This window comes from Brachyistius frenatus, unplaced genomic scaffold, assembly GCF_029030835.1.
Source record: "Brachyistius frenatus isolate BFR_SWC_R1_liver_20210118 unplaced genomic scaffold, ASM2903083v1 Contig_44, whole genome shotgun sequence".
Lineage (NCBI taxonomy): Eukaryota > Metazoa > Chordata > Actinopteri > Embiotocidae > Brachyistius > Brachyistius frenatus.
Window position 1 is genome coordinate 1,349,926 of NW_027210643.1, and position 19,929 is coordinate 1,369,854.

Sequence of the window (19,929 nt, forward strand, 5' to 3'; positions counted from 1 at the left end):
TGGATGTAATACGACCACGTAGAGAACAGAGATGCACTGTCCCCCCGAACAAGAGAGGACATCATTAGCATTGCAGACCATCATTAGGTACTATTGCCTGGTGCTGCAATCTAGACATACATTTCCTTCGCTGCAGTGCGTAGCGACACACCGGCCAACAAAAGTTGTCTAAAATTATGGAGCGGTCCGACTGGAAAGAAATAAAAGTCCAGTTTGTGTCCTGTTGTCGTGGACGGTTACGACATCGTGTCGCGTCTTTCTGCGGCCTCACGAGCTGCGGCTCACTTCGGTCTGACCCGTTACCGAGTGGTGGGAAATCTCCGAACACTGAAGGCCGGAGTAAATACCCCTCCACCAGTACGACTGTATTTGTGTGTAGAGATCAATAATTTACTCATTTAAAACGGCTTAAAAGAAGAAATATATTAGTAGCATGCTGGTGTCAGCGTATCGCTTTGTTTGAGTTGAAGGCTTGCAGCCAGTCAGCGGAGCGCTGCAGTGGTTTGTTGTTCACACGACTCGTTCATTAACAGCCCGACCTGCTGGACGCCTCATTGACCAGCGTCTGATTGGACGATCACAACTCTGCAGCGTGTTCAACTGTTTCTACAACGCAGATGACAAATGATGTCAGTTTGAATTTATTTGAACAAGTGACAGCCCTGACACACACACACACACACACACACACACACACACACACACACACACACACACACACACACACTGTGCAAAATCGCCCCACACGCTAGAAAATGTTGTGTTCAATGTACACACTCTCATATTTCTGTAATTGCATATTTCAGATACAACAGTTGGAACTGAATAAAAGATGAGTATTTTTATATATTGTGTTATAAACTATCCTTAAATTGAAGATTAAAACACTAAGGCTGCAACTCTCCATTATTTTTTCTGATTGTTGTTATTAAGTGTCAGGACATCTTTAAAATGATCTGTTTCAGGTCAGCAGTTAAAACCCACAAGTATTACTGTGCTATGTTACAAACACTGGGAGGCTGTGGCTCAGACGGTAGAGTGGGCTGCACACTAACCGGAAGGTTGTTGTTTCAATCCCCAGCTCCTCTTACCTAAGTGTCCTTGAGCAAGACACTGAACCCTAAGTTGCTCCCGATGTTGTACCATCGGTGTGTGAATGTGCTCCTGATGGCAGCACCTTGCATGGTGATCTGTCTCATTAGTGGGTGAAGGGGTGAATGGGAAAACTGTTAAAGCGCTTTGAGACCGAAAGGTGATAAAGTGCTATACAAGTACAGACCATTTACCATTAGATCTTATTTGAGGCTGCAGCCACAAAAGTTTTACTTAAATTGACATAAACTAGAAACAGATTTTGGTTTCTCTATCAACTACCAATGCTCAGTTCTATAACGGAGACACATTTAGTGTATCTTCACTCCCATCTGTCACAGAAAACTGTCCACATGCATCTGTGTTGACCCTCATCCGTCCTCTGTGGATTCTCCACGGCAACAGAGTGAGAGGAGGAGAAGCGGGATGCTGTGGACGGATGGACGGACGCCCCACAGAGACACTAGACACTCTCCTTAAAAGGCCAAGCTGTGTGGCGGCTCGCTGCGGTCTGACACATGAGTGGACTTCACAATGTTCCCCTCGGTGTGTACGTACACACACACACACACACACACACACACACACACACACACACACACACACACACACACACACACACACACACACACACACACACACACCTCTAAGACTCACACTTGCCAAAACACCATGTGGACAGCACAGACTGAGCGCTGATGAGAGTCGACACTTCACCATCACACCCACTTCACTCATTACACGTCCAACCGCTCTCTTTCTCTTCACTCCAACTTCTCAGTGCTCATCCTCTTTCTCTCCTTTCCTTCTCGCTTCTTTTCCTTTTCCCTCGTCTCAGTCGAGTAGAGACAGACTGACAGATATCACCAGGCAGCCAACTCATCTACGCAATGAAACCAAATATCATGACTTCAATTAACCAGGAAGTCCATTTACAAAAAGGTCAAATCAGTCCAGATTAAAATAATAATAATAATAAAAAAAAATCCCCAACCAATGGCCGACCAGCGAGCCAAACAGTCGGTCATCCATCCTGCCCTCCTCTTCAGCCAGTTGGTTATCCCAGCAGGCCAGCCGCTCAATAAACCAACCACACATTTATCCAGGCAGTCAGCAGATGAGTCAGTCAGTTTAGTAGTCTGTAAATCTGTCAATCATCCCTGCAGGTGGTGGAGCCAGACAGTGCCGGCGAGGATACGTGCACACTTCCAAAAAACAAACGTGTTTTTCAGGAAACATCAATCGAGAGCTAGAATGGAATTTTCCAGTGACCTCAGAGGAATATCATGCCAAAAAATAATAATACAGGACCATTATGTCCAATAAGCAAGTTAATAAAAAAATAAAATAAAAACAATGACAAAAGTCATGTTGATTTAACACTAAACATGTACTGTTAAGCAACCGAAGCATCTGAGCATTGAGATTTAAGTTAATTTGTCATTGAGATTTGTCAAATTAATTATCTTTGTCAAAACATTTAAAAAAAAAGAATAATTTATTAAACAGTCGTGTCACTTGTCAGTCTGTGGATGATACCATGTTGGAATCAAATTCTTCATTTGTTCAGACAAACGGGGAAAACTTCCTTCACCTTGTAGATCAAGCTTGTTCTCACCGAGTGTCCCTGAACTGCTCTTTGTCCTCAAGGAATATAGGAATGTCAAAAAGCATCAGTGTTTTCATTGTATACAGACCGGTTCTGCAGATGACTGTCAGTGAGGGAAAAGGTGTTGGTTCATTGTCCCTTTGATGAATGTGTGCAAAGGTTTCATTTTAAATGTTTGCTATTATTCTTTTAAATAAATATAATTATTTAATAAATAAAAGTAGATTAGAACTAAAAAATGTCTGTGATCTGCAGCAGGATTTCTATCAAAGGAAGTGATTACATATTTATTTCTTTATCAGTTAGTGCTTAAAAATAAATCTTTTTTTCTAGACTTTTCTATTCTCTCGGATTTTACCGCAAAAACACACTTCAAACTGAAAATTACATCACGATTTCTTTAGAAACTTTGCTGCAAAAAAAGCAATTTTGATCAAATTATCACAAAAAAAACTCTGAAATCCAGGAGAGGCTGCAGAAAACCTCAGACTGGTAAAATGTAACGTCACTGAAACACGTTAGTTCTGCTTCAGTCATTCTGTCAAACTATCTTATATTCTCAATGTGATGCTGCAATTTAATCTGACTTAATCTCCAACTGCAGCAAATAGTCTTCTAGTGACTCAAGAGTCTTTACTGATAAGCGACCATGACGGCCGTTTCTGATGAAGAGTGTGATGAAGAACGTGAGTTCTACCGGTCTGGAGAGGCAGTGGAGGAAAAAAAAAGAGGAAAGAACAAAATCACCATCCTGTCAGATCCTTCGACTCTACGAGGAGCTCCACGCAAACACAAGTGATGACACCTTCACCTGCAACGACAGAAAACACTCGTGTGATACATTAAATGTCTCGTTGTGTGGACAACTACATTTTTGCCTGCGAGGCCTCGTCGAAAAACTATCCGTTTCCATGGTAACAGCAGGGACGTCCGTTAAAACAGGGAAGCACGCAAATATGAAAGAGTGGAACGCTGCAGGGGAAACACACACACACACACACACACACACACACACACACACACACACACACACACACACACACACACACACACACACACACTTTGTTCTGCAACGGTTTACTGTTCAGAAAAAGGGAAGGTGTGTGATAAAAGCTGCTGTCACTTCTGGTTGAGCGCCTGGCGAGGAGGCTGGAGGGAGAGTGGCAGGCTGCAGGCAAGAGTGATGAAGATGATAAGAAAGCGACGGATACAGAGCCTGCGAGGCATCGCCGGAAAAAATAATGTCCATGAGTAAAGGGGTTGTGCATCCAAACAGAATCTGAAAACCTGAATAAATAAAGCATGGTTATTGTGCCGGTGTCTTCATGTTGCTGAAGGGAACAAACTAAAGAAAGTGGAGCAAAACTGAGCAGCGCAGAGAAAGACTTTCCACTTTATGCAGCACAAGGAATGTTTTCATAATCTGATTATGTCAACACGAAACAGGTAATTATCAATGACAATCAGAAAGGTATGAAAGTGTTCAATTAATGTGTGACGTGGAGAGACAGAAAGCAGCGAATGTCCCACTCCAAAGGTCTGCAACCAAAGTTTACACAAAGAAACAAAAGACTCCACAACCTGCAGTTCACCGAGTTAAATGGACCGTAACGCTGAACATTCACGAGTCCCTCTTATCTCGCTCTCGCATCAGCCACGTTTTCATAGCGTGCTCAACGTTAGCCTCAAGCCGCCGAGCACTCGGCAGGAAACGCGTTCAATCTCCAGCGCTTTTGTCCCCCCGACAGTTTGAAGTGTGACTTTTAGGAGAAATGTACGTGGACATTTCGCTGCCGTCCGTGAAAGACGTTTCATGTTAACCGCCTGTCGACGTGACACAGATTACCTGTTCGGCTTTCCGTGATTGACGTTGCCCACCAGCGTTGCTGCTGAATGAGTCATAAATATAATGCCATGTCAAAACTGGAAAAAAAAACAAAAAACGTAAAAATCATGACGATGTGCAACAGCAACAGGAAATTGCACCGGGGGGGTGAAAAAAAAAATTGCAAGTGAGTGAAAACCCTAACAGGATATTTATTTAACGAAACTACAAGCTGGCCTTATAAAAATGACCAGCACCTCTGACAAGGACAAAAACAATCAGTGTGATCTCACTGCAGAGCTGCTGGTAACCGTGAACTCCACATATTTCCATGATCGTCAGTGAAAAAGGAAAAAGTAACATCCTGCGTGTTTTCATTTCAGACAAACGGACAGTCAGACAGACAGCGTTCGTCAAGGCCAACAGCAGAAGTGTTTCTGCTCAGAAAACTGGCTCCAAAAGGACGTGCAACGTCCTGGAAGTACAACACTTCCTTGGAAAGGCGAGCACACCAAACAATGCTTCTTGACTTTGACAGTGAAGAGAAGGCCAGTGGAGATGCCTGAACCGAAGTCGCTCCTCTGCACGCGAATCATTTCCCGGTCCTGAGAGAGGAACAGACCACGACCCACTTTCAATCTATTCCTTTCTTAATGCTACACGTACAACTTGCCTTAATTCAGATCATACGACAGGTGGTTCCGACCGAGCAATCTGATTGGTCAACAGAACGTTTGGAACGTGCTCAAATCATCATGACATCACACGCTGCTCATCACTAGAAAATACCGCCCGCCTCCTCAATAGGAATATTTAATTAGAATTGAATTTCATGCGAGATGCAACATAATGTTTTTAATTGTTATAGGTCTATTAAATGACCCATTTGGTGAAATCGGGTCCCTTTTGGTCTTTATTTGTCGCCCCGAGCAGCCGTACCGTAACACCAAAGATAAAATCCTACACATGACACGGTGATAAAATCTTAAAAATGTGTGACTACATTGATATTTTTTTTTCAGCGGATATCTTAGTTACAACAAGATTGAGCGAGCTGAGCAGTTCAGTGTTTCTAAGTGCTGTATTTATTCAGCTTGAGAAACGATCTCTTGAAAGCAATAAAACAGACTAGAAATCGTCTGTTGCTACGTGGTTGCTAAGGGCCGGACTACTTCCTGGAGGAGTAAACACTGCGCACATTACATTCGCTTCTACTGACACGACTGATTGTTTTTCCAGTTGTTAGTCACACCTCACGTGTTGCCATGGAAACGGAAATCACGCTAATAAAAAGTTTTATAATTTAAAAGCGAATTGGCCCACAATATGAATCCATTTTGATTGTATTATTTATTTCCATTGTAACTTGTATAATCGTAATATTACACTTGAGGGTGCTTTAACGTGATTATTGATGCGGTCAGGACGGAGGCGCGTTTACACCCTCTCGTGTAATATTACTTAATTTAGAAAGGGCTAACTTTAAGAGGTCAACATCACAACATTTTTCCTCCTTTCCAAACACTTTTTATTGCCACCCACCAATGAGGTAACATCACATACTGGATCGGGTGGAGGTGCTGCAGGAGAAACCACAGTGAGCTAATTAAATACTTAGAGGTGGCCATTTTGCTCAAAAACATTCAATACTAATATTATAAAATCCACTTTAAGAAAAAGAAAATTCATGTTCATGTTCCCCAAACGCCTCACCAGCTATCGGTAGATGCTAGCTAGCTAGCTGCGCGCAGAGACAGACATCAGTCAGACAGAAATGTGGCCAAACATCAGTTTGAAAAGAGTGAAATAAGGTGCTCTAATGTAAGTTTTAGTACAAGTTACGACTCGGCGACTTTATCCATATAAGCCAACCACGAGGAGCTAATGTACGATAAATGCTGTTGTTCACTGATGCTAAATTAGGTTTATTTGTGCCTAAATACAGCAAAAGTTATGTCTTTTAAAATGAAAACGTATTAGCATGCCGTTATCAACAAGGTATCAAACTTTGCTATTCAATGAAAAGGCATTCTTAGATACTTGATTCTATTGGAGCAATTTGGTTAGTGCCATAAAAAGGTATCAAACTTGGGCTCCCAGCCCAACACTTAGTCCAGAGAACTAAATCAGCTTTAAAATAACCAAAATTTACAACCGTTCAAAGTCCAGTCAGCGGTTGCTGCTCCACAAAACTGGCAACAGGCAGCTGCGGCACAAGCCTCGGATAGCGTGACAGCTGTTGATGTTCACAAGATTGAACCTGTAAATCAATTATTTACATGGATGAGCATCATGTCCACCGCTGGAAAATGCATATTTCCAACATGGCGCCAAGTCACGCAACAAGAGTTGTGCAAATTTGCGAGCGAGTAAAGCGTAAGCGCAAGTCCCAGGTGAGGCCATCTCTGGCTCACATTTTCCAGCTAGGAGATAAATCACACGCGTTGTATGTGAATAAGAGTATCTTTGATTGGAAGAGCGAGTTGCGAGAGCAGAGACACATCTGGCTGAGGAAGATCTGCCTTCTGCCGGCAGGGTTAACCCCACATGGAGGTTCAACGGGCTGGAAGACTGCACCCCTCCCACGAGTCAATGACTATGTGGGTTTGTCTGGAGCATCTTTCTTCCTCTCTGCATGGTAACAGCTGATGAAGGGACGATGGATTAATAACACACCAGTGATCTTTGTGGATTTTTAAGTGATATGAAGGGGAAACGGGGACATCGCTAACTATTATTCATGTGACAACAGATAGCAACAACCTACAGTCACTTTATAACAATCTTCTGTTGTCGTAGAAATCACAGCTCTCTGTAGCCTTTAACTGCTCTAACACTGATGCTCATAACAACACATTGTGTATATTATGTGTATATATATATATATATATATATATATATATATATATATAAAAATAACTGTTTCTGGCTTCTGTAGTCAAGACAGTCAAGGAGTAAAAGTTAAAATAGTTTGTCAATTTAAATATTACTTAAAAATTTCAGCCACAATGTCAAATAGCATAATCACCAATATTGAGGTACAATGCAACCGTATCATTAGGTAAGAAACATATAACTGTTGTTATATAGTTTTGATATTGAAAGAAAAAAAATAATAAGTTTAGGTGCGATGGGGAATGCCATCACGTTTCGGAGCAACACAGGAAACTGAAAATCGGCTGAACCTGACGGGCCGTTTGTGGAATATGGTTCCCGTTTGCTTTTTCACAAATCGGCTGATTATTTTAGAAAAACTCTCTCTACAAAACTGTAATTTATAACACGGAAAAACAATTTCCCCTTCTGTGTCTTGCTGTACACTTTTCAAACAGTCAAGCTGATAAAATATTGAACCTGGAACATGATGAAACAGAAAGAGCTCTGACCTGGAGCATATTTCAAGACTGGGTCAAAGCCGGCTGTGTTCTTCACATTGAGGAACAAGAAACGGTCAATAAAAAAAACTATTTTTTTTAAAAAGCTGGTGGTGGTGGTGTTCAAACACAGTAAATCCAAGAGGAAGAAAAAAATGACCGGCAGCCAGATGTTTGCACATTTTGGATACATTTGAGAGTTTATCCAACAGCCACTTTGGCAAGTTATCAGATACGGAGATCTTGCCATGACAATGCTCAGTTTATGGTGAAACATTACAGTAATTATAGAATGAGGCAGATATGGAGCCCAGTGCACAAATAAAAGCTACTTTTAAAGATGACATCGAAGCCTTCATTTGAGTGGACTGTATGAGGCCACTTGGAGCAACATAATCAAAGTTTTGGGAAACTTCTGCCAAAGAGGAGCTACAGATAAAAATGAAAAAAGCTCTCTGCATTCATACTGGTTTGTATACTGGTATGCAAAGGATTACAGATTAATAGTCTTACAGAATCTAATTAAAGAGCACAATGTGCTTATGAGGGTGGATCAAAAAATTCAGAGACAGTTCCTGTTGTGAACGAATGAAGTGCAGCAGAGTAATGCAGTGAAGCGGGGGAAGCAAAGCCGATAAAGTATTCCAAGTCATATCGCTTTATCAAAAGCAGCAATCATCTGTCAGATGACTCAGAACGTCACAGTAGAACTGGATGTTGACCGTCTGACCCTGTGGGACGAATTCACGGTGCACAACTCCACAAATGTCGTAGAAACCCACCAGGTTTGTCTCCGTCCCCGACACGCCTTCTTCGGTGCTGGACAGTGACGCTCTGAACCTCTTGAAATACAAACGCCACTTAAAGTCTCTCGCTTCATTGCCGTAGTTTTCTGAAGGATTTCAAGGGTCTCCGTTGCCAATTTCCCAAATTTGACAGGCACTCAGTTCTTATGTCCATGGTGAAATCACAGACATCTCGACCAGTGATCACAAAAAGGTGCATAAATCAAGCGCTGCTTTTGATAAAGTGACATAACTTAAATACTAATAACCAACTAATAACTGCACGTCCCAGTGCTGCGCCACATTCAAGTGCAACAATGAACCGTCTCACAAGTGTTTAATTCACTGTGGTCCACTGATGTACTGATAGCAGACTTTTGCAACGTTTGCATGAAGAATAATGTCTCCTGAACTTGTTGTTTTTAGTAAATGGAGAGAAATTGTACAGTTTTGATACGCCAATATGTCTTTGTGTGTGTTCATGTGTGATGAGCACATGAAATAAGTCAAACTAGTCCATGTTGAGAACACCTGTGTGCTCACCCAGTGGTTCTTATGTTTGTTAAGCCAAACCACTTCCTCTCAAAAGGGACTTTGTATAAACCAAAGGAAACCAAAATCAACACCAATGACCCAAAAATAACTTCTGTTTGGGAATCTCTAGGAAAACGACTGGCAAGCACAAACCAATTGTTTAACTAGTGTCTCACTACCTGTGTTATCCAAAGTGGCTTACAGTGCAGAAACAGCATACTTTCTGTCTGGGCTGCTTCTGTTTTTCCTTTGTTTTATGGGGAGCATTCACACCCAAAAAAAAATAAAAATAAAAATAAATCCTATAATAAAGTCTGTACTCAATGTCTGCAAACATGTTCCTGGACTTGATGTAAGTGCTGACAACTAGAGAAGGAACATAATCTGGGCCGTCACACTGCAACAGTAGTAGAACTCTTCTGCTTCAGAAAGTACTGTAAACTATGAAGTACTAACTACATCAGTTGGTCCTGATTGTCATAAACATGTGAAATACTAATAATAGCAGAATAATTAGAGGCACAGCCATTGTCTTGATAACCACTAAAACCGAGGCTGTATCGTATGCACACACAAGACTACAGGCACTTTGGTCAAAAGTGGTCACCATGTGGCATATGGTCAAGCTCGGCTGAAGTTAAGCCCATTGACTGTAAACCCTCCAAATACTTAAAAAAACATTTAAACACACCAGCCTGCTCCTTCAAAAAAAAATTTAAAAAAAACACGCTGGCCTTGGCTTTCTGCATCCATTTTTAAAATCCCTCTACTGTTTTGACTGGCTGGGAAAACAGGCCTTCAAATTAGGTTAGTGGAGTCGCGTCTCCCTCAGGCTGCCTTTGCTGGAGCAAATGTGACAGCAGGGCGTGTTGGGGGGTTGAGCTCAGCTCCAGGGGAGGTTGGCTGAGTTTTGCCCTAATATGGACACAGGCTGGGGGGTGGGGGGGTTGCTGCTGGAAGGCAGGGGAGAGGGTGGGCTGGGTGGAGAAGGGGAAACCTGCCCAGCGCCACCACAATGGCAGCCTTTCCCGGTATCATCCAAGCTCTTTATCTTCCCTCTTCCACTCAGCTTCACATACCTCTGGTCTGAACGCTCTGGAGAACTCTGGAGTTTCAGCAGTCAGGAGTCCTGCAGCAAGCGCAGTTCATTTAGAATTGCTGGTGTTGCTCTCTGAAAGGCTCAGAAACCGTAAATCCACTCTCACTCACTGGAGTCTGTGACACAGCAGCACAGAGCTGAGTCTCCTCAGCGCGGCAGCACTCAGCTCCGTCCAGCTGCTGGCTCTGCTTGGCCTCTGGTTCGGCCTGCTGGGCCCACTGCCTAATTTTACACTTGCTTCAGTACAAACTCACCACTATCCCTCCTCCACATCTGGCCTCTGGTGCAGAGAGAGAGAGAGGGACACTGATAATGGCAACTCACATTGGCCATTTTTTTCTGTTTGGAGAGCAGAGGAGAGGGGGGGGGGTGTCTGTGGACATAGTAAACAACTCAGAGAAGCTTCTGTCAAATGCTGAGAAGGGGAAAGTGTGATAACGAGAGAGAGAGAGAGAGAGAGAGAGAGAGAGACTGCCAAGGCATGCAAGAGTGCATGAAGAGAACAATAGAGGGAGGAAGAGTAGGAAAGTAGAGGAGGGCGCTTGGTATTTGGAGAGGAGGAGGAGGAGGAGGCAGAGTGGCTGTCTGGCTACTACCAGCTCTGGCTGAGCAGAGTGGGACTCCAGGCGTAGAAATTCCTCCTAAGTCTCCGCTCAATGCCACTTCTGTTCTGCCGTGCATGTCAACAGCAACGCAGATACAAAGGGAACCATGTCTGTGTGTGTGACTCGACTCTTGTGTGAAACCAGTGTTAGCAAAAGTGTATGTGAACGCATCAAGACATCTTCCTCTGGGAGGTATGAGCAGCCAAATTTGTGCAAAGTGAAGCAGCGGGAACCTGCAAGATTATCCAAATGATATGTAATGATAAATTTAGAAGTCTCCAAGCAGCAGATCACCTGGAAGCTCTGAGGAAAAAAGGTTGAAGACTCCTGTGATGAATGGATTCACCCAAAACTTTTTTTTTTTTTTTTTTAAACACTTTAGGTGGATTTATTTCTAGAAGAAAATAAAGAGTAAAATAAAAAGAAGTTGTCGAGTGAAAGATAAAAGATAAAAATCAAGAATTCGTCCAATTAGTTTGGCTTCACATGAAGGCAAAATCCACTGAACAAGCGCCTGTAAAGCTCTTTGATTAACACATGATATCTTGTTCGTTTCATCAAAAGTGTAAAACAAAAAGATGTTTGACAGCTGGACTACTAAAACGTTACTGTGCCAGATCTAGAAATGATCCCGAACAATACCACCGGTACAACCTGGGGGGGAGGGGGTATTATTAAAAATATCAAAATATGCTGAAAAACTGATACTGATCAATATACATTATCAGATATTTTTCAACTTGTAAGTCGGTATCTGCATTCACACTCTTAGGTATTTTATAGTTCCTCCAAAATCTTCTACAAATACTGTGCTATCAGACTGTGCTCATGTTATCTGTACAGGATACAAAGTGTTGACATTATTGTTCACAGCTTAGAAAAATGCCCTCTGAGCAATTTCTACAAAAACAGATTGTGCGGCACAGGGGTGTTCCTCATGAAAACAAACCTATTTCTGGCTTTCCATAAACACCGGCTCCGCTGCGAAGGATCAGAGTCATCATGTCACGTTGGGAGATGATACCTGATCTCTACACATGAGACTTTCAGCTCTTCACCATCAGATTGGCTGCTGGTTTGTTTTTCCTTTCTTCCTCCTCACACTAAGTTTCCCTCCATCACTTGTGCTCTGCGTATGAATGCTGTAAATCTTGTATCCCGACCCGTCAAGTTACAAACACTCGGTTACAAACAGCTGAGCTTGCAGAAGGTGACGGCAGAACAGGGTGTCCGAGGAAAGGAACTGTGACTACTGCGAGTGATAACGCTGCTTTGTAGCATGTCCGGGTTTGCCAAGGTTTCAGGAACTGCTCACCATTTACACTCTTACACTCTCTGTGAAATTAATTTCACTATAGACTGAATTAACCATGAATACCTGTACATTGTATACATTGTAGTCGTGAAGGTTAGAGCACGGTACTGAACTTTGAATTTTTAAATGGTACCGGCAGAATTTGTCTCGTCATTCGGTGCCAAATTCAGATTTCTAGTCCACATCCACACAAACACCTTTTTGTTTTAAAACGCATACGTGTTTTTTTTCCCCCTGCGTTGAGGCAGGAGTAAATCTCATCAGCTTCAGAGAGTCACACCGTTTCCGCTACAGAAGCTGCACTTGGAGCGCTCAGCCCAGTCACATTAAAAATCACTCCATTTCAACAAATAGAGCTTTCATTGGAGCTAAATGTTGGTCCCATAGCTGGCCAGGTTTTTTCTTGCAACACCCTTTGAACCTCCAATTAATTATATAACCAAATTATTAAGACTAATAAGCAGCATGAATTGTCCCAAATACCCCATGCAGTAATAAGGATCAGACGTTAAGCCATTACTCTGTAGCACGTGCACACACGCACACACACACACACACACACACACACACACACACTGCCTTGCCCTCCCTAGACTGCTGTTGTTTTGAAACAATACCATTCTCTCTAAAGCGTGACGGTTGTCCTCTTCAGCCTCTTAATAGTTCTGCTCTCACCGACTGTTTGCTTGTCATTAACAATAAACAACTGTATTTCTCTGGATTCCTGCACCTGCTGAGATCAGTGACAGCGCTGCTGGACTGAAAAACACCAGTCAGGCAGCAGCCAGGATCTTTCTGACAGCTGTGGAAAAGCAGGAAAACTAAAACACGCTGGGTGGCAAAAATCATCTCTGTCAAAGTTAGATATCATAATGTTTGTTTTATACATTCGTCTCCATGTTGCATAGTTGCACCATAAATCTTGCTTGCTTTTAAATTTTTTTTTTTTTTTTAGCATGTACAAGATTTCAACCTCACAGATCTGCCTGTATCACGCAGACATGTTGTTTCAGGTAATTTCACAACATAAACCAGTGTTCATAGGGGAAGTGAGACAGTATTGCTGTTTGTTAAATGGCAATCACTTCCGTGAAGCTGAACAGAAAGACATGATCACAGCCTCTAGTGCAAAATAAATCTGTGGCCTGACAAAAATAGGGCAGAAAAAAGATGAAGATAATCCAGTCTGACTGTTTTTTTTATCTTTTAGTTTTATAACTTTCAACCCAGCTTTCTACTGTAACACATTTTCCAAGGCTTTCCAATTTTCCAGTGGCCCAGAAAGTATGATGCTTTGGGCATTTGTGCATAAATAAACTGCCAAAGCAAAGAAGCTCATTGTTGAACATAGTTTGAACAAAATTGATAGGACATATGGTGGGCATTTTAAATGACCCCTCATACCACGACTCAGGTTTCAGAGACAACAGGTTACTTATCTAACATGATGCAGCATGAAGCGGACCGTACAAGGTTAAATGAGGTCAAAATAAAGGTTTAATAAAACAGCAGGGAGCCAAACACCTCAAAACTGTCAAAATAAGTAAATAAATCCTGAATTTTTTTTTTTTTTTTTTTAACATTGCCGCGCGTTAGGAGATGTGAACCTTGTGGTCTGAAAAGTTGGAGCATTTGAAACCACTTAGCTCACCAAAAGTCAGTTTCCCCAAGTATACAACAAGATAAACAAACCAAAGAAAACACAGTAAAAGTAATATAGCAGCGGCCGAGAGGCAACGAACATCGCAACACGGACCATGACGAGCTCGGCCTCGACACAATAACGGCCAGTGAGAGTGTATTGACACAGAGCCGCTGTCCCGCTGACAGGATGTGAGCTTAAAAAGTGAAACGTGAGTGGGAAGTGTGCAGGGTCATGAGGCAACACGGTTGTGCACACGCATATTCTGCCAGACAGACGCATAAAGACACAGGCAGACGGGCAGTTTGGGGTAAAACAGGAACTTGGAGCTGGTGTGCTTCTGCGACTCAAATAACTGAATTTCGTAAAGTAATAAAAAAAATTAAAATAAAAAAAAAACAAGAGGCCGGAAACATGATTCCCGGTGAATGTTGAACACTGATGGCTTAACACTGTAAGCTTTTAAGAGAATAAGCTGTTCTAACAGCTGAGGTTTATTAATCCTGCTTTGCAGAACTATGAAAGTGAAAAGGCTCCTCGTATCAGTGGGCGCAGCTAAAATGACAACTTTGAATTATCGGCCTTTCTCACAGCAGACTCGACATTGCAGGGAAAGCATCGTTGTTATGAAAAACATTGAGGATAGTTCTGTTCAATTTAAGTGTCCCACAAGTCATGACGGTGTGACAGAGACCCTGAATTTAGTGCTTTTCCTTTTTGAAATGAAAAACTGACTTCCATAAAAAATGCTAGATATTGATGGTGACATAAGGTCTCTCTCTCTCTCTCTCTCTCTCTCTCTCTCTCTCTCTCTCTCTCACACACACACACACACACACACACACACACACACACACACACACACACACACACACACACACACACACACACACACACACACACACAAAATCTGTTAGCTGAGCATCTGATGCTCTGGAGCCAGTGAGAAGTCTGCTGTGTTTTCTGTTCCAGCCCAGATGGCCGCATTGGCTGAGTCAGCAATGTCTGATGGTCCACAGTAAACTGGTTGAATAAGTTGCTGATAACATGGAGGGGCCAGGAGATGTACTTCTAGCACGTTTGTCCTGTCTGAGGAAAGTCAGGACTTCAACAGCCACTCTAAGAGTCCTCTGCTTCCCTTGACAGGATGCACACGAGTAAAATATTTGTAACTGCAATGAACTAACAAATATACAAAATCGAATCATATTATTTCAATGTGTTCAGTGTGAATATATATATTGTGTGTGTGTGTGTGTGTATGGAGATCTTGTGTGCTGCTATGACAAACAATTAGTGCTTATCTAATCTAATCACCTCCACACCGCTGAATGTACACAGGCAGAGGAACTACAATTTAGGCCAAAATTTGACATGCATAAGCAAACATGTCATCCAATGTGCTGAAGACGGTCGTACACCGCTGCAGGCTAACCTCAGTTGGCATCAGCCGTGGAGTAACGATACGAGGAAGCGTTGTAGTGCTGGTTCAGCTTAAACCTGAAGATATCAGACTTGGCACCCGTGCAGATCTAGAAGGAAATCCTTTGGGATTCCTTGTGTACGGTCACAAAGCTACTTGTGATTCATCGCTGGACTCAAGCAGGCAAAACCTGCTGCTGCAAGCAGTTTGAGAAAAGCTCAACTGCAAATATCACCTTAACTTCAACAGTTTAACGGTGACAGTTTAAAGCAGCACATTTCAGTAGCTGGAGCCTCGTTGTAATATGACTGCAACGGCTGTAGTCACCAGATTTCCCACGTGGGAAGGTAGCATCAAGAAGAGCTAAAGATGACGTATGACTCAAGTAGTCAAGTAACTGTGGTTGAACAAGGATACAGACTTTGTCCCGTTTTAATTATTTACGAGGTTGCAAAGATAAAACTTTACACCTTGTTGTAGGACCCGAGCAGCACTAAAGAAGTCCAAAAGAAACACCACAGAGCAACACAAAGGCTTTCCCGCGTGCTTGCCTCGGGCAACCTGTAACACAACAGCAGGTTAAAAACCACAATGAGAAAACGTGCCAGTGTGCAACAGGGTGTGAGATACCATATCCTGTTTTTCTGTTACAGACAAAAACCTTGAGCGGTGAGAAAACAAAACTACAGAAACTTTAAAACGGCTCTCCAACACTCGCTTCTTGTCAGTTCAGCGAGACACACACACACACACACACACACACACACACACACACACACACACACACACACACACACACACACACACACACACACACACACACACACACACACACACACACACACACACACACACACACACAGAGAGATTCTGCCAAGTCACATTTGTAAAGTGTGACATGTTGTTTGCTCTTTTTAGTGTTGTCCCATCAGCAGCAACACAAGCACAACATCTGAACCACTTACATGCTTCACAAGAGCCACAAAAAAAAATCCAATACAGACCGATTCATCAGTTTACATTAGCCGCACACTTGAAACGAATTCTAAGAGGTGGATTTTGTCACGGTTGTCAAGCCCAGTCTGCAAGGACATACAGCAGGGTCCGTCACTGGGACGCTACAAAGCTTAATATAAATACTCAGGGATGTTTCAGCAAAACAACAGTCTTTCTACTACAACTTTGCAAACAGTTCAGTGCATTTCATCCTCGTCAGACTAAAGTCAAGATGCCTTTATAAAGGCAAACACAACAAACCAAATGCAACACCCGTTATCATTTTTCCACTGCTGCTTGTTGCAATGACCTGCCAGCTTCCTTTTGGGGCTACACAAAGCCCTGCATGTCATAACTCGTCCCCACCTTTAAAAGTGAACACTGAGGCACACGGCTGGAAGAGCTCGAGCAAAGAACGTGGAAAGCGTTTCAATTTCCTCTGAGAGGAGATCAGGTTGATTCACAACAGCCATTGTGCAGCATGTTCAGGAATTCAACCGGCATTCCACAAATGCTGCAGTTACTGCCTGGCATACTGACTGAGGCAGGGGACGGGGACACACACACACACACACACACACACACACACACACACACACACACACACACACACACACACACACACACACACACACACACAGGGAAGCGCAGCTGTTGCTGTATGTCCTCTCAAACAAAAGAGCGCCATTTCAGTGCATTGAGGCCCCTGAAATAGCATGTTCCTCTTACAACCTGCAAGAGTTGGCATCCCATGCTGGTTTCAAATTTGAAGACAGCAACAAATACATAAGTAACTTTGAGTCCTGACACTTTATTTTACAGAGCTTTCACACTGTCTGGTGTGCTGCCCAGCTCAGTGTTGCTGTGTTTCAGACTGCAAACCAAGTTGTTCCCAGTTCTTTTACAATCTGTAGTCCTGATTGGTTGATTAAAAAAAAAAAAGAAAGAAAAAAAAAAAAAAGCACAAAGCAAAATGAAGTACTACTACCAACATCTGAACACGGCTGTGACTCAAAGTATTGAAGTAAATGAGTCAGGAGCTATGATCCGCTGCTGGTGTTGGATGTAGTAATAAAGAGCACGCTTCATTAACATCACATAGGCCAAAACAGAGCTACTCATTGGCAGCTCATGAGGAGGGAGGAGAGAGGAACAGCTGCTGTTATCTGGCACTTACAGTCTGAGGAACATTTGACTATGATCACAGGGCTTTTCTACCGGCAACGGGGCTGAGAAATTCACAAATTACAGCACGAGAAAGGAGATATTTTACTCCAACCACCTGCCGAAGAGTGAACCGTGAGTTGTTGACTGTCTGTGGACTGAACGAGCGGTTTGTGAAAACGCAGTGATTGCGGATGTAAAGATTTGTTCCAACTTTCTGCAACGCTTCACTCATTCAGTCAACCAAAAAAAAAAATAAAGCAATGACGACGTTGCTCGGTGAGCTGACAGCGAGAAAACCGACGTGAACTGGTGGCTGGATTTGGCTACTAGTCACAAGCTAAGTTAGCCAGACCGCAACGCTGCTGAACAAACACCAGGAAAGGTCAAGAAGAGTCTGGGAAGCTAAATACAGCACGAGCGGTGATGAATAAAAGTCCCACCAAACTTTCACAACAACACAACAATACCACGTAACTCATTTCGGCACTCAAACGCAGCTAATGTTAGCCGGAGAGTTAGCGCTTCCTCCCCGGCACCTCGGTCCATGTGAACCCGTTTTGACAGTCACCGATCTGACGGAGATTCACGATATGCGGGTCGACAACCAGGTGACGATAACGCAACGTAAAGCCCACGAAACGCGAAGAAAAGTTGGTCAAGCCCGGAAACTCACCCGGTATGTCTCTCGGTGTAGTATTTTGTGGGTGGTGAGCACCGACGTCTTGGTCCGAGCAGTACTTTCACCGACCTTGGCAGCTCCGTCTGTCCCCGGCAGCAACAGACAACAACAGTGAGCGCGTACCCGTCCCTCTCCACCACTAGAAAACCCGTGGAAAAAAAAACAACCCAAGTCTCTAATCCCGCCTACCTGTATTTTAATTGGTCGATATCAGGGACCATGGGAAATGAGCCAATTAAAATCGCGCTTTCTTCCTCTTCGTCCAATAGCAACGCGGCAAATTATTTCTTCTCCGCAGCGCCTGGCAAAGTTTTTCTGTCTCAGATTAAACTGAAAATTAAGTTTATGAAGAGAATTTAAAAAGTAAACGCAGCTTTATCTGTTGTATCATTACAGTGTTTTAATGTGAGAGGTTATTTTTTCTCTCTACAGAGTAAAACACGCCACAGGGCAATATAATAACTATATTTGGACAACATTTTCGTGCTAATCAGGATATGAAAATGTATTTACCTAATTAAATTCTGAGTAGTTACATCCCCATATGACCTTCATCTTTCCCTAGTAGGTATCTAATTTTTAAAGCACAACTTCATTTAAATCTAGAGAACTGGTGTAGAGTGGAAATAAGTCTCTACCATTGTGGATCAACAGATTATTAATCAGGTATTTTAATAATTGATTAATTACTGTTTTTGTCATGTAAGCTATATGGTAAATTAGACAGAAAACTCATTCATCAGTTATCGGACAAAAAACAGCACACTGAAACAGACAATGAAATGAATCATCAGTTCTCTAAATCAGAGATGTCTGAGCCATTTTGAATTTGCAGGACCTTTCATCACTTGTTCTCTTGAGTTGTTAATTAGGGCCTGATTATATATCTGCAAGACGATGCTATTGGCCAATAACAGATATATATCGGCGTATGATTTGTCTGATATGTGCCAATATGAAAACTTTTTTTACAGGACATAATGCAGAAAAAGATGCTTGGGGGGGATTAGAAAACGTTCTATCAGTTTTTTTCTATAATCATTATTTGTAATGAATGCATTCTCAGTGAACTTCACCGTTTCAGAGCACTGATTTCATTGTGAATAATTAACTGTAAACTATCCTGCCGCCATTGTATATCTTTGTCACAAAGTGTTTGATAACTACATATCAGGGATAGATTTCATTATTGTAATTTTTGTACTCCCTATTATCAAAAGCATTGGTACCAAAACTCAGGTATCTCAGGCTCTACTGTTAATGTAATCCAACCACGTGCCAGATTCTGTTAGCAAATTGGAGCTCCAATTATAGTAAACTAGCTGCGTGTAGCGGCTAGTCTTAGCCTGCATTAAGATTAATGGATGAAGTCAAAGGCATGTTTGAACATTGGTGGGTTTTTAGAATAGGGGCTTCCATACTCGCCCCTGACACACACACAGAGCCTTTAAAAACGTCAAGCCTCTACAATGAAAACAGTCTTTTCGGTGCAGGGCTCACTGATGCTCTTCTTGTGTGTGTTGCTACCAGGTTGCCACGACGCACACTAGAGCTTTGAGTCTTGAGAAAGCTCATTGTTGTCAGCACTGTGGTTGAAGGTATGTGCAGGGTAAACCTCCACAGGCCTAACAGGGACAGTTAGGTTTGATAAAGGAGGGGTCAGAATACACCCACGTCCTCCTCCACCACAGCTGCCTGTTGTCATGGAGTTACATGTCCTTTAGAGTAACACAAATCAAGAGACAGTCAGCATTGTTATTCTGTCTACCTCTGACTATAGCTAC

The 19,929-nt window shown here is 42.5% G+C and overlaps 1 protein-coding gene across 2 annotated transcripts in view; it reads right to left on the reverse strand.

Annotated features, from left to right (window-relative positions):
- The window catches only part of fam49a (family with sequence similarity 49 member A), a 34,785-nt gene extending 16,516 nt beyond the window's left edge, over positions 1-18,269 (reverse strand). For both annotated transcript variants that reach the window (XM_069703150.1, XM_069703151.1), the window contains exon 1: positions 18,140-18,269. The gene's annotated coding sequence lies outside the window, so the exon portion shown is untranslated. The remainder of the gene's footprint in view (positions 1-18,139) is intronic.
- Positions 18,270-19,929: the final 1,660 nt, after the last annotated feature.